Source organism: Argopecten irradians, chromosome 8 (assembly GCF_041381155.1).
Source record: "Argopecten irradians isolate NY chromosome 8, Ai_NY, whole genome shotgun sequence".
Taxonomy (NCBI): Eukaryota; Metazoa; Mollusca; class Bivalvia; order Pectinida; family Pectinidae; genus Argopecten; species Argopecten irradians.
Window position 1 is genome coordinate 7,011,208 of NC_091141.1, and position 17,090 is coordinate 7,028,297.

General features: G+C 36.2%; 1 protein-coding gene across 1 annotated transcript in view; it reads left to right on the plus strand.

Annotated features, from left to right (window-relative positions):
* The window catches only part of LOC138329231 (soluble guanylate cyclase 88E-like), a 317,936-nt gene that overhangs the window by 78,776 nt on the left and 222,070 nt on the right, over positions 1 to 17,090 (plus strand). The gene's annotated exons all lie outside the window — the stretch shown is intronic.

Here is a 17,090-nt window from a genome sequence, read left to right on the forward strand (position 1 = left end):
TGTGTGGCAGAGCTGTCACATGTGACACCGGCTGTTTAAGCAAAACCGGTGCTATGTTGGGGAAATACACGGCAGTTTTGCAACCACAGAACCAAACAAATTCACATCAAAATTCTTTACAAATTTTACATCTACATCTATTGCCCGACCCACACATTAACCATTCACTAATGTACCCTAAATATATCCAATCAGCAGGCTCCGATATATTCACCTCTCTATGAAATTTTGTGCCCAAAAGGGGATTCGTGCCCAAAAGGGGATTCCCCTAAATCTGTTTTTCGGTTGGACCAGACTACTTTCGTAAGAAACGCTTTCTGATTAATATTGAGTGAGATTTTTCGTTCGTTCAAGCAATCGTCTGTTCGCTAACATTATTCATATCATTACATAGGTGGAAATCCCCGTGTTTTGATCGCGATCAAATCTAGTTAATATTAGTTTATTTATTAAAAATTGTCATTGCTTTTATAAAAACGCCGGATGTCTGTCTGTCTGTCTGTCAGTCTGTCTGTCTGTTTGTCTGTATGTCTGTCTGTCTGTCTGTCTGTCTGTCCGTCCGTCCGTCCGTCTGTCTGTCTGTCTGTCTGTCTGTCTGTCTGTTTGTCTGTCAGTCTGTCAGTCTGCTTGTCTGTCTGTCTGTCTGTCTGTCTGTCTGTCTGTCTGTCTGTCTGTCTGTCTGTCTGTCTGTCTGTCTGTCTGTCTGTCTGTCTGTCTGTCTGTCTGTCTGTCTGTCTGTCTGTCTGTCTGTATGTCTGTCTGTCTGTCTGTCTGTCTGCCTGTCTGTCTGTCTGCTGTCCGTCCGTCCGTCTGTCCAGTCTGTCCGTCCGTCCGTCTGTCCGTCCGTCCAGATTCCGTTTCCAGACGATAACTTGAAAAACAATAAACGGATTTTAATCAAACTTCACACAATGGTAGCATATGGGAAAATACAGCGTGGGATTGAATTTGGGTCAAAAGGTCAATTACAAAGGTCTCTGTTACCAAAAATAGATTGTTTAAAAAAATCGTTTCCAGAGGACAATTTGAGAAAATATCAACGGATTATGATCAAAAACTTCACACAATGGTAGCATATAAGAAAATACAGCTTGGCATTGGATTTGGGGTCAAAAGGTCAACTACAAAGGTCACTTTTACTAAAATAGATTGTTTCACAAAAATATTAGTTTCCAGGAAATAATTTGTGAAAATATCAACGAATTTTTGGTCAAACTTCGCACAATGGTAGCATATGAGAAAATACAGTATGGGGTTGGATTTGGGGTCAAAATATCAACTACAAAGGTCACTGTTACTAAAAATAATTTTTTTTTCACAAAATGTTAGTGTCGGGATTATCAAAGGAATAAGTTCAAACGTCATACAATAGTGACAAAGGGGATAACATAGCTTGGGATTGAATTTGGGGTCAAAATGTCAACTACAAAGGTAGCTGTTACTAAAAGTATATTGTTTCACAAATCCTCTAAGTTCCAGGATAAGTTGAGAACACATCAACGGAATATTTGTTCAAACTTCAAACAATGGTAACAAAGGAGAAAACACAGCTTGGGATTGAATTTGGGGGTGAAAAAAGTCACTGTTGCTAAAAATATGTTTCACAAATTTTCGTTTCCGCAGGATTACTTGAGACAGAATTTGTTCAACCTTCATACAATGATAGCATAACTAAGCTATAATAACTGGCCATAGATTAGAAAAAATGTAATTGACGGCAAGGGATGTGTGTTGCTTGCAACACTTATTGTAAGCTTTTTACATTGTTTTTTTGTCTTTAATACTAAACATATATAATAATTGCAACCAAATACCATTTTCTATATCGTACATGCGTGTATCTCATGTACAACATTTTGTAAGTTTATATCCCTATATACACGTGCCTGTCATACACTAAAAAACTGTATTATACATTTGACTTCTTGTCACACAATTACTGTGTCTGAGTGAATAAAAAATAATTTTGAAAAAAAAATTGAAATCTTGGATCTAGTCAGTACTGTACGAAATGGTTGCTGTACGCTACGTGTTATCTACGAAAGCATTTTTTAGTCATAATCACACATTGTAAGGTGTTCTATCAATAAGACTTAGAAAAAAATTATCACTTATTAAAATGTCAGTATGATAATTTGGGGAACTTGGAATTTTGATTTGTAATTTCAAGTTGATATTTGCAATATTCTGCCATATATCTGTTTATGCGTAATGACGACCTTTTTTTTTCTCTCTTGGTCGAAAATAAAATATGAACAGAGTAAAATATATGAATACCAGATGTATATATCTATATATAATTGTTAAAAATGAAAGAAACACAATTTCACAAAGCCTAACAATTTGTTGCATCGTGCCTGCCCGGGCCTCGAACTCACGATCTAAGGCACCCAATCGCTTAGCCAAACACATCTCCGCCTTTTACTACCGCGCCACATCCACCTCCCCAAAAAGGGACGTTTCTACGACGAAGTGATAGTCGGTTCGATATGCTGACATGATCACTGTTACATATTTTTTATTTACACTTAAAATAAAGCAAGAGTTCTCGGATCGCCGCACTATTTATTACACAATACAATGCAAATAAACATCGCAAGCGGCTGTGTTCCCACCATATTAATTTGTACAGATATATAGAGTTGCACCTTTGAGTGCCCATATGTACCTTTGTAAAACGCCATCGCAATCTTTTCTGAAATCTATACCTCCTTATTGGTTAACCCCGAAAATCAATATAAGAGGCTCCGACTCTTTTCTAGCCTACCAACGGCTCTTAACACAAGAGTGAAGGACTATTAATCACTATCAAATACGTCTTAAAGCGAGAAATGCCAAGTCCAACATTGTACAAATATAGCAAAGATATCAACTGACTGCGAAAAATCCACACACAGTTATTTCCATACTACAGGAAAACAGCAAATTAGGGATAAAGATAAAGGATGGGCGTCAGATATAAATTAGGGAAAAGGATGGGCGTCAGATATAAATTAGGGAAAAGGATAGGCGTCAGATATAAATAAAGGATAGGCGTCAGATATAAATAAAGGATGGGCGTCAGATATACATAAAGGATGGGCGTCAGATATACATAAAGGATGGGCGTAAGATATACATAAAGGATGGGCGTAAGATATACATAAAGGATGGGCGTCAGATATACATAAAGAATGGGCGTCAGATATACATAAAGGATGGGCGTCAGATATAAATAAAGGATGGGCGTCAGATATAGATTAGGGAAAAGAATGAGCGTCAGATATACATAAAGGATGGGCGTAAGATATACATAAAGGATGGGCGTCAGATATAGATTAGGGAAAAGAATGAGCGTCAGATATACATAAAGGATGGGCGTCAGATATAGATTAGGGAAAAGAATGAGCGTCAAATATACATAAAGGATGGGCGTAAGATATCAATAAAGGATGGGCGTCAGATATAAATTAGGGAAAAGGATGGGCGTCAGATATAAATAAAGGATGGGCGTCAGATATACATAAAGGATTGGCGTCAGATATACATAAAGGATGGGCGTAAGATATACATAAAGGATGGGCGTCAGATATAAATTAGGGAAAAGGATGGGCGTCAGATATAAATAAAGGATGGGCGTCAGATATAAATAAAGGATGGGCGTCAGATATACATAAAGGATGGGCGTCAGATATAAATAAAGGATGGGTGTCAGATATACATAAAGGATGGGCGTCAGATATAAATAAAGGATGGGCGTCAGATATAAATAAAGGATGGGCGTCAGATATACATAAAGGATGGGCGTCAGATATAAATAAAGGATGGGCGTCAGATATAAATAAAGGATGGGCGTCAGATATAAATAAAGGATGGGCGTCAGATATAAATAAAGGATGGGTGTCAGATATACATAAAGGATGGGCGTCATATATACATAAAGGATGGGCGTCAGATATAAATTAGGGAAAAGGATAGGCGTCAGATATAAATAAAGGATGAGCGTCAGATATAAATAAAGGATGGGCGTCAGATATACATAAAGGATGGGCGTCAGATATAGATAAAGGATTGGCGTCAGATATAAATAAAGGATGGGCGTCAGATATAAATAAAGGATGGGCGTCAGATATGCATAAAGGATGGGCGTCAGATATACATAAAGGATGGGCGTCAGATATAAATTAGGGAAAAGGATAGGCGTCAGATATAAATAAAGGATAGGCGTCAGATATAAATAAAGGATGGGCGTTAGATATACATAAAGGATGGGCGTCAGATATAAATAAAGGATGGGCGTCAGATATACATAAAGGATGGGCGTAAGATATACATAAAGGATGGGCGTCAGATATAAATAAAGGATGGGCGTCAGATATACATAAAGGATGGGTGTCAGATATACATAAAGGATGGGCGTCAGATATACATAAAGGATGGGCGTCAGATATAAATAAAGGATGGGCGTCAGATATAAATAAAGGATGGGCGTCAGATATACATAAAGGATGGGCGTCAGATATAAATAAAGGATGGGCGTCAGATATAAATTAGGGAAAAGGATAGGCGTCAGATATAGATAAAGGATGGGCGTCAGATATACATAAAGGATGGGCGTCAGATATACATAAAGGATGGGCGTCAGATATACACAAAGGATGGGCGTCAGATATAAATAAAGGATAGGCGTCAGATATACATAAAGGATGGGGCGTCAGATATAAATAAAGGATGGGCGTCAGATATAAATTAGGGAAAAGGATAGGCGTCAGATATAAATAAAGGATAGGCGTCAGATATACATAAAGGATGGGTGTCAGATATACATAAAGGATGATAGTCAGATATACATAAAGGATGGCGTCAGATATAAATAAAGGATAGGCGTCAGATATAAATAAAGGATGGGCGTCAGATATAAATAAAGGATGGGCGTCAGATATAAATAAAGGATGGGCGTCAAATATAAATAAAGGATGGGCGTCAGATATACATAAAGGATGGGCGTCAGATATAAATAATGAATGGGCGTCAGATATAAATAAAGGATGGGCGTCAGATATACATAAAGGATGATCGTCAGATATACATAAAGGATGGCGTCAGATATAAATAAAGGATAGGCGTCAGATATAAATAAAGGATGGGCGTCAGATATAAATAAAGGATGGGCGTCAGATATAAATAAAGGATGGGCGTCAGATATAAATAAAGGATGGGCGTCAGATATACATAAAGAATGGGCGTCAGATATAAATAAAGGATGGGCGTCAGATATAAATTAGGGAAAAGGATAGGCGTCAGATATAAATAAAGGATAGGCGTCAGATATACATAAAGGATGGGCGTCAGATATACATAAAGGATGGGTGTCAGATATACATAAAGGATGGGCGTCAGATATAAATAAAGGATGGGCGTCAGATATACATAAAGGATGGTCGTCAGATATACATAAAGGATGATCGTCAGATATACATAAAGGATGGGCGTCAGATATAAATAAAGGATGGGCGTCAGATATAAATAAAGGATGGGCGTCAGATATAAATAAAGGATGGGCGTCAGATATACATAAAGGATGGGCGTCAGATATAAATAAAGGATGGGCGTCAGATATAAATTAGGGAAAAGGATAGGCGTCAGATATAAATAAAGGATAGGCGTCAGATATACATAAAGGATGGGCGTCAGATATACATAAAGGATGGGTGTCAGATATACATAAAGGATGGGCGTCAGATATACATAAAGGATGGGCGTCAGATATACATAAAGGATGGGTGTCAGATATACATAAAGGATGGGCGTCAGATATACATAAAGGATGGGTGTCAGATATAAATAAAGGATGAGCGTCAGATATAAATAAAGGATGGGCGTCAGATATAGATAAAGGATGGGCGTCAGATATAAATAAAGGATGGGCGTCAGATATAAATAAAGGATGGGCGTCAGATATACATAAAGGATGGGCGTCAGATATAGATAAAGGATGGGCGTCAGATATACATAAAGGATGGGCGTCAGATATAAATAAAGGATGGGCGTCAGATATACAAAAAGGATGGGCGTCAGATATACATAAAGGATGGGCGTCAGATATAAATTAGGGAAAGGATGGGTGTCAGATATAAATAAAGGATGAGCGTCAGATATAAATAAAGGATGGGCGTCAGATATAAATAAAGGATGGGCGTCAGATATACATAAAAAATGGGCGTCAGATATAAATAAAGGATGGGCGTCAGATATACATAAAGGATGGGCGTCATATATAAATTAGGGAAAGGATGGCGTCAGATATACATAAAGGATGGGCGTCAGATATAGATAAAGGATGGGCGTCAGATATAAATAAAGGATGGGCGTCAGATATACATAAAGGATGGGCGTCAGATATACATAAAGGATGGGCGTCAGATATAGATAAAGGATGGGCGTCAGATATAAATAAAGGATGGGCGTCAGATATACATAAAGGATGGGTGTCAGATATACATAAAGGATGGGCGTCAGATATACATAAAGGATGGGCGTCAGATATACATAAAGGATGGGCGTCAGATATACATAAAGGATGGGCGTCAGATATACATAAAGGATGGGTGTCAGATATACATAAAGGGATGGGCGTCAGATATACATAAAGGATGGGCGTCAGATATAAATAAAGGATGGGCGTCAGATATAAATAAAGGATGGGCGTCAGATATACATAAAGGATGGGCGTCAGATATAAATTAGGGAAAGGATGGGCGTCAGATATAAATAAAGGATGGGCGTCAGATATACATAAAGGATGAGCGTCAGATATAAATTAGGGAAAGGATGGGCGTCAGATATACATAAAGGATGGGCGTCAGATATAAATTAGGGAAAGGATGGGCGTCAGATATAAATAAAGGATGTGGTCAGATATAAATAAAGGATGGGCGTCAGATATACATAAAGGATGGGCGTCAGATATACATAAAGGATGGGCGTCAGATATAGATAAAGGATGGGCGTCAGATATAAATAAAGGATGGGCGTCAGATATAAATAAAGGATGGGCGTCAGATATACATAAAGGATGGGCGTCAGATATAAATAAAGGATGAGCGTCAGATATAAATAAAGGATGGGCGTCAGATATAAATAAAGGATGGGCGTCAGATATACATAAAGGATGGGCGTCAGATATACATAAAGGATGGGCGTCAGATATACATAAAGGATGGGCGTCAGATATAAATTAGGGAAATAAAGGCGTCAGATATACATAAAGGATGGGCGTCAGATATAGATAAAGGATGGGCGTCAGATATAAATAAAGGATGGGCGTCAGATATACATAAAGGATGGGCGTCAGATATACATAAAGGATGGGCGTCAGATATAGATAAAGGATGGGCGTCAGATATAAATAAAGGATGGGCGTCAGATATACATAAAGGATGGGTGTCAGATATACATAAAGGATGGGCGTCAGATATACATAAAGGATGGGCGTCAGATATACATAAAGGATGGGCGTAAGATATACATAAAGGATGGGCGTCAGATATACATCAAGGATGGGTGTCAGATATACATAAAGGATGGGCGTCAGATATACATAAAGGATGGGCGTCAGATATAAATAAAGGATGGGCGTCAGATATAAATAAAGGATGGGCGTCAGATATACATAAAGGATGGGCGTCAGATATAAATTAGGGAAAGGATGGGCGTCAGATATAAATAAAGGATGGGCGTCAGATATAAATAAAGGATTGGCGTCAGATATACATAAAGGATGGGCGTCAGATATAAATTAGGGAAAGGATGGGCGTCAGATATACATAAAGAATGGGCGTCAGATATAAATTAGGGAAAGGATGGGCGTCAGATATAGATAAAGGATGGGCGTCAGATATAAATAAAGGATGGGCGTCAGATATACATAAAGGATGGGCGTCAGATATAAATTAGGGAAAGGATGGGCGTCAGATATAAATAAAGGATGGGCGTCAGATATAAATGAAGGATGGGCGTCAGATATACATAAAGGATGGGCGTCAGATATAAATTAGGGAAAGGATGGGTGTCAGATATAAATAAAGGATGAGCGTCAGATATAAATTAGGGAAAGGATGGCGTCAGATATAGATAAAGGATGGGCGTCAGATATAGATAAAGGATGGGCGTCAGATATAAATAAAGGATGGGCGTCAGATATACATAAAGGATGGGCGTCAGATATACATAAAGGATGGGCGTCAGATATAAATAAAGGATGAGCGTCAGATATAAATAAAGGATGGGCGTCAGATATACATAAAGGATGGGCGTCAGATATACATAAAGGATGGGTGTCAGATATACATAAAGGATGGGCGTCAGATATAAATAAAAGGATGGGCGTCAGATATAAATAAAGGATGGGCGTCAGATATACATAAAGGATGGGCGTCAGATATAGATAAAGGATGGGCGTCAGATATACATAAAGGATGGGCGTCATATATAAATAAAGGATGGGCGTCAGATATACATAAAGGATGGGCGTCAGATATAAATAAAGGATGGGCGTCAGATATACATAAAGGATGGGCGTCAGATATACATAAAGGATGGGCGTCAGATATACATAAAGGATGGGCGTCAGATATACATGAAGGATGGGCGTAAGATATACATAAAGGATGGGCGTCAGATATAGATTAGGGAAAAGGATGAGCGTCAGATATACATAAAGGATGGACGTAAGATATACATAAAGGATGGGCGTCAGATATAAATTAGGGAAAAGGATGGGCGTCAGATATAAATAAAGGATGGGCGTCAGATATACATAAAGGATGGGCGTCAGATATTCATAAAGGATGGGGGTAAGATATACATAAAGGATGGGCGTCAGATATAAATAAAGGATGGGCGTCAGATATACATAAAGGATGGGCGTCAGATTTACATAAAGGATGGGCGTCAAATATACATAAAGGATGGGCGTCAGATATAAATAAAGGATGGGCGTCAGATATAAATAAAGGATGGGCGTCAGATATACATAAAGGATGGGCGTCAGATATAGATTAGGGAAAGGATGGGCGTCAGATATACATAAAGGATGAGCGTCAGATATACATAAAGGATGGGCGTAAGATATACATAAAGGATGGGCGTAAGATATACATAAAGGATGGGCGTCAGATATAGATTAGGGAGAAGGATGAGCGTCAGTATACTACATAATGGATGGGGGTAAGATATAATATAAAGGATGGTCGTCAGATATAGATAAAGGTTGGGCGTCAGATATAGATTAGGGAAAGGATGGGCGTCAGATTATAAATAAAGGTTGGGCGTCAGATATACACAAAGGATGGGGCGTCAGATATAAATTCCGAGATCTCGTGGCTAGCAACACTCATTTAAGGTCTTGGTTTTATACAACTTCCGGACAATATAACGAGTTTTAAATTATCATTATGACGCATAATCAAAAGCGATCGTGAACTCGAAGTGTAGTACGATCCTGCACTGGGTTTGTATTCATACGTAATTGCGATTATGTTAATTTGAACGAAACTGCCCTCCCGTTGACTAAAACATGTGCAGGCCAATTGGACATATCCATATCATCTTTGACCTCGAGCTCGTGCTTCACGCGTGTGAGTTGAACTTTGAACCTACTTATACCTGCCTTCAGCATAGTTTTAGCTGTCAATGATATTTACCGCGGTTTGAATATTACTGTATTTACATGTTTTGATACAGAGATTTGTTAATCTTTCTATCATGATCATTCGTCTTTGCTGTTATAAAATCGCGTAATTGTTGTTCTTTAATCTTTCTTAACAAAAATAATAGGATCTGAAAGAGAGTGTAGTACTGGGAAAATCTATACCCTGTCCTACCCTCAAGGTACGGAAATGTTTTCCTATTAACGAAAATTAAATTTGAAATGAAAAATAAAGTATTCCATGCGGCATTTATTTTTGTATACCAATTTGTTTCAATTTGTTCATCCCCAAAATGAACATAATTGATTAATTTGTTATGTCTTACTATACCATGATTACTTTAAAATTTTCAGGAACGAGACCTGAATATATAAATATATATCAGAAATACAAGGTTATACGACGGAGATCAGGCAACAGCAGAGAGACAATTTGGTATGTTATTTGAACACAAAAAAGGAAAAAGCTGAAAATTAATTTTCTTGTCGTGAATTATAAGTGAAGAACTACAACAAATATATTTGAACTACTTGAAAACAAAAAATAATCTAAATATATAGCTACGAAATGGGTAATGCGAAGTGATGGTTTGCTTCACAATTTATAAATTACGATAGATCCTTTCTTGCTTTGCACATAAATTAATTCGCTTAGACGGTAGGTATTTTCTGCTTGTGCACAATTACATACGCACGGTATATTCATTCTACATTCAATTTCAATTTAAGTATATCGGTCAATGTCTTCCTTATATAGAATATGCTATTAACTGCCTAATTTGAGAAAGTAAGATATAATATGATCATGGATTATTATTTCGAGATTTAATTCTATTTACTATGAATTTGTACATCGTTATTTTTTATCTTCAGAACTATGCACTCTAAAGGCGCACAGATGGCCAGATTATCTTCCAAGAAGGAAGGGACCAAATGAAGCAAGAGGCAGTGTCACAACGGTAAATACTAATCGACTAAGAAATGTGTATGTGGATGGCCTCACGGATGGTTTTAACGTTGAGATAATCAAGTAAAAAAGTTGTAATGCTATTAAATATTAATCATGTTTCATGGCTACACTTTGATTAAATAACTTATTAAGGGCCACTTAACTTTCCGAAATCTCGGCCTTTTAATTTTTGTCAGAGAAGTAGGATGTCTAAACGAGATCAATAATTTTGTAGACCTCTAGAGTCGCAGAACGTTTGTCAACTATACGTTTAACTGCCACACTTTAGCATCACCTACAGAATCTGTTTAATTAGAAATGATAACTAAAAGTGTTTACTTTTACATAAACGCGAGGTCGGTTTATGTTTCCCGCCGTCGTCCTAATTGCCGGCGCGGTTGTTGACTTTCACTTGCGCCACAGGACCGGGCATATACAGCCCGGAAATGAATTCTCTCCACCTGTTATAGTTACTGATTAGTCAGGGAATGTTGCATTTGTTTGGTCGTGGTTAGTCTGTTGTAACCTGTGCGGGATCTTCATCGTAATGCACATCGATATATATTTTCTTTAGTTATTAAGGTTTTTTTAGAGAACCCTATAATTTGTTGGCTTCCGTAGTAAGGTAGTGGCCTCATTAGAGCATATATATCATATTATTTTTACGGAGTAGAATATTGTTAGGAAGATATATTTTTACAGAACGTGTTTCAAATATTATATCTACAAGTGTGTTTATTTCATAGTAAATGACGTGTGTGAATTTAATATGTATTTGAAATAATGTCATTTAAATGATTTATTAAAAAGTGAAAATGATTTGTCTTTTTTTTCAAGTTCTTTTTTTTTCAGAAAAGTAAATGTTAACATATGCTTAAGGATATTTTCTCCTGTAACTTAATTTGAAAAAAAATGAGAAAATGTAACAGATAAATGACAGATTATTTCTATGTTAATAAGACATACTTTAAAACATATTTCATTGAGACTAAATTGTGAACCACGTTATACCCGATAATGTTTGTGCGAACCTAGTTTCTCCAGTGATGATGGTTCACACGACTCTTTGTAATTTCTCACGCTAAAATGACGTAAGCGCGGAATATCATCTGTTTACGTCATTCCATCACCAATAGAAACAAAAGTCCCGTACAAACGTTATCGGGTATCACGTGGTACTTGAATAAGGCCCCATTAAGAACCGACTTTAAAAAAAAGTCATAATCCATTATATTTATCGATTTGAGCTTATTACTGCGATTTGTAATTGATCGTTTATTGGTTTTAACGGTAGTCTGGTGTCAGAACTATATATATTTTTTTTTATATTTTTTTAGTGGAAACACAGGAGGAATTACAAGCCCTACGTAAGGAAATCAGAATACAAAAAGGTATGTGGAATCTAAAACTCAGTAAAAACGTTTGAACTATTTAAAGGATATCGATAAAGGATTTTTTTTATTTGCATTAAAGTTTTTCATTCAATCACATACATTGTATCATAGTCTATTTATTATATATGGCTGTGTATTATACTCACTCCTGAAACTACATTTTTCGCCATGATACTACACAAATATAAATAACCTATTTCCAGGGTAACATTAGCACATACTTCTACACAGTACATCTGATTTACGAATAGCAGAATATGGCTAATGAAGCGATACTTTTGAATCAAAAATGTTCCATTTCAAGTTAACCACTATATAAATAGAATTATATGCCTTATTACAACTGTAATATATTGTTTATCGGTTTTAAAGTTACATGTGCAGTAAATTTTTGAACTCACGAATCAAGAAGATTTTCATTATGTCATTCACCAATAAGTTACCAACATTTTGAGAGTTTTAATACTTCCAATGCATAGGTTTTAATATTACAAGAACAGATTAGAGCTGAAACTAATTTTTGTCAGTACTGCCAAACATCATCATATTAACGTCTACACTGCAGCAGTGGAATGAGGTACATACGTTCATACCATGTAGCCAATGCATGGTCTTCAAATTCACGTCACATTTGTACAGTGTTGTTAGTAATTGTAAAGTAATTTCTATAGGTATGTTTCCATCTAAACATACATAAATTCTAAAAACAGGAATTTTACAGTGCATATAAGGCATCATACATATTTGTCTGTCCATTCGAATGATTTTTACAGCTTAATTAATCAAACTTTACGGTTTTCATTAGATTATTGAAGAAAAACTCGTCAAAATGTTTTGCCCAGTTATGGCACATATAATAAGCGTAATATACATTTGGTATCCTGATACGAGGGGGCGAAATACTACACAAAAAACCCGAATCCATATCTCGGCGTATGAGGTTTATTTTAATCACGATGAAACAAAGTGAAGAACTGAAACAAACAGAAAGAAGAATTACTCTTTCTGATTGACAGAACACATAACAAACAACACTATGCTATAATGTAATAAATGTGACTCGAGACGAAATGACCTTAATTTGACATGATTTACTTTAATATGTCGACTGTATATTTCCTATTCATAGTAAATATGAGTGATCGATAACATAACATACAATAGGAATGAAATTACATTTAGTCTAAACGATTATAAACTCTGTAAACTTACATTTTTGGACCACCCAAACTAATGGTGCGAAGCCCTCCAATGGCGTATCTTGCGAAAAGAGCGAACCAAAAGGGGGATAACTATAACTATAACATATTAAAGCGGCGATGTACCGAATCTATGACACATAATATAATACGAAATAATTGTATAATGTAACTATTTGTTACAGAACAGTTCAGAAGGTAATGGTCAGCATATATTTTTTGCGATCACAAAAAAAATTTCAATCTCGTTTAAGTCCGTTATTATTAATCCGTTATTAATATACACATATAATCAACTTATCAACAATGTAATCTAAATACAAGAATTTTCATAATGCAGGTCGTCTTATGTTTCCCGCTGTCGTTCCTTTTACCGCGCGTTAGTTGACAATCATTGCACCAGACGAAAAAAACAATGAAATTAATCTACACTGTTAATTTTGTTGTAATCTCATATCGGGCCATCGATATAAATGTTCTTATGTTAATATTGTTTTATGAACTTTTTTAATTTTGTTTCGAAAAGGTAAGGGACCTTTAACATTCTCGTTTAAAAAAAATATAAAAGCCATTTTGAAAAGGGAGAGGGCCTTTAATAGAGAGCAACCAACTAAATGATTTTACATAGACCACAGTGTTAAACTTTGTTAAAGTTTTGTACTGTATTATTAAAACAAAGGAATATTAGTTAGCTGTTGTGTTCTATAATTAAAGTCTAGGTTTCTCATATAACACTAAATAGAAAAAAAAGTTTGGGTCCTTCTGCTCAAACTCCAACCAGGGTAACTTTATTGAAATCAGGCGCATTTTGCACTAAAAAATCCTGAAATCCTAATGCTTTTACCTATTCATTATCAAAGTTGATATTTTGAACCTAAATCTCAATATGAATTTCCAAATTCATATCATGGTTATATCTGGAATAATTACCTGACAGAACTTACTTTTTTTACTTTTGAGAATTCATATATTAGCCAGTCCAAGTCCAGCGGCCGGGCTAAAAATTCTATCCTGGGCTTCAATCGTTGTATACACAGGGGCCCTTTCGAAGGGTACCTTTTTTTTGATTTATGTTTGGTTGTGATTCCCTATATGTGAGAGTCATATACCAACTAAATGGATATTTTACATTTAGGACCAACCTTGGTTTTAATACTTGTGTTAAATGTTTTGTACTGTATTTATTAAAACAAAGTGAATATTATAGTTATGCTGTTGTGTACTAAAAATAAAGATAGCTATGGTTCTCCATATAACACAAAATAGAAAAAAAAATTTTGGGTTCCTTCCTGCTCAAACTCCAACCAAGCTGTAACTTTATTGAAATCAGGCGCATTGAGGCTTGCACTGCAAAAAAAATCCTGAAATCCTAATGCTTTTTACCTATTCATCATCAAAGTTGATATTTTTGAACCTAAATTCTCAATATGAATTTCCAAATTCATATCATGGTTATCTAGGAATAATTAGCCTGTCAGAAAACATTTTCACTTTTGAAAATTCATAATTAGCCAGCCAATCAGCGGCCGGGCTAAAATCCTATCCTGGGCTCAATCTTGTATACACAGGGGCCATTTCGAAGGTCTTTTTTTATTTAGTTGGTTGATCCCTATAATACCAAGGACGTATAGGAGAAGGATAAGTCACACTGTGTTTTTGGGCATGTACGGCACAGGAGCTTTTGTGTTTGTGCACAGACCGTGACGTTGGGCTAAACGACTGATTTCCCTTTGATATCCGCCGGCACATGCCTTTGATGTAGCTTGTGGGTGCGAGGGTTACCGTCTTACTTTCTGAAACGTGCTGTCATTTCATGAGATATTTTTTTAACAAAAATTTAAGACATTTCTTCTAAATTTTTCGTCCTTAAAGCAAGTACTAAACGTTGTGAAATTTAATTAACTTTTCGAGATCTCGTGGCTAGCAAACACTCATTAAAGTCTAGGTTTATACAACTTCCGGGACATTATAACGGGTTAAATTATCATATGACGCATAATCTAAAGCGCGTGAACTCGAAGTAGTCCGATCCTGCACTGGGTTTGTATTCATACGTAATTGCGATTATGTTAATTTGAACGAAACTGCGCGCATGCCCTCCTGTTGACTAAACATGTGCAGGCCAATTGGACAATCCATATCATCTTTGACCTCGAGCTCGTGCTTCACTGCGTGGTGTTGAACTTTGACCTACTTTATCCTGCCTTCAACATATTTAGCTGTCAATGATATTTACCCGGTGTAAATTACTGTATTTACATGTTTTTGATACAGTAATATTGTTAAATCTTTCTATCTGATATTCGTCTTTGCTGTTATAAATCGCGTAATTGTAGTTCTTTAACATTCTTAACAAAAAAAAATCCGATTAATCCGATTATAAACTCTGTAAACTTACACTTTTTTGGACCACCCAAACTAATGGTGCGGAGCCCCCTCCTCCAATGGCGTATCTTGCGAAAAGAGCGAACCAAAAGGGGGATAACTCTAATGTAAACTATAAAAATATTAAAGCGGCGATGTACCGAATCTATGACACATAATATAATACGAAATAATTGTATAATGTAACTATTTGTTACAGAACAGTTCAGAAGGTAATGGTCAGCATATATTTTTGCGATCACAAAAAAATTTCAATCTCGTTTAAGTCCGTTATTATTAATCCGTTATTAATACACATATAATCAACTTATCAACAATGTAATCTAAATACAAGAATTTTTCATAATGCAGATCGTCTTATGTTTCCCGCTGTCGTTCCTTTTACCGCGCGTTAGTTGACAATCATTGCACCAGACGAAAAAAACAATGAAATTAATCTACACTGTTAATTTTGAGTTGTAATCTCATATCGGGCCATCGATATAAATGTTCTTATGTTAATATTGTTTTATAAGAATCTTTTTTTAATTTTTGTTTCGTAAATTAGGTAATGGGTACACTTTAACATTCCTCGTATATAAAAAATATAAGACTTTTTGAAAAGAGGGAGAGGCCCTTCAAAATATCCAAGGGACGTATAGGAGAAGGATAAGTCATCCACTGTGGTAATGGGCATCGATTACGGCACAGAGCCCTTTTGTGTTGTTTTGTTGCACAGAGTCGACGTGACGTTTCGGGGCAAACGGGACTGATTCTCCTCTTGAATATCTCGTCCGCACATGCCTTTGATATGTGGTAGCTTGTGGCGTTGCGAGGGTATACCGTTCTTTCTTTTGTTCCTGAAAACGTGCTGGCTTTTCATTAGATTATTTTTTAAAACCCAACTAAATTGAAGAACTATTTACTTCTAAATCTCTTCGTCCTTTATAGCAAGTACTAAATCGTTGTGAAATTTAATTAACTTTAAATTGGCCTTTCGTTTGACTCCATAAGACAAGTTTTGTTGAAAAAAAAAATGGTTTTTTTATTCCCGGTTCTGCGTCTCGCGTGGTGTTTAGTAGTGTAAAGAGTATGAAATAAGTAGTGACGAAATCCTTCTCATTATAAATCCTTGATAATACTATGATAGTAAGTTCACTGTATTTTCGCTTTTTATCTCTGACCTACTAACCATCATGTTTCGTACGTCGTCGACCGCCGTCTGCCGTCCGTCCCCGTAAACATTTTTTTTTTACATTTTGAACTTCTTCTCAAGAAATTATCCTGACATGGTTCTGACAAAGTGTTGTTAATTTTTGGATCGATCCGAAATCCAATATGGCAGTACCCTTGAAAACACATTTTGAACTTCTTCTCAAGTTTACCAGAGCGATTTGGCTGAATCTTGCCTAAAATGGTTCAGACATTGTCCCGACAAAGTGTTGTTATTTTCCGGGTCGATCCTATATCAAAGATGGCTACCATGACACCAAATC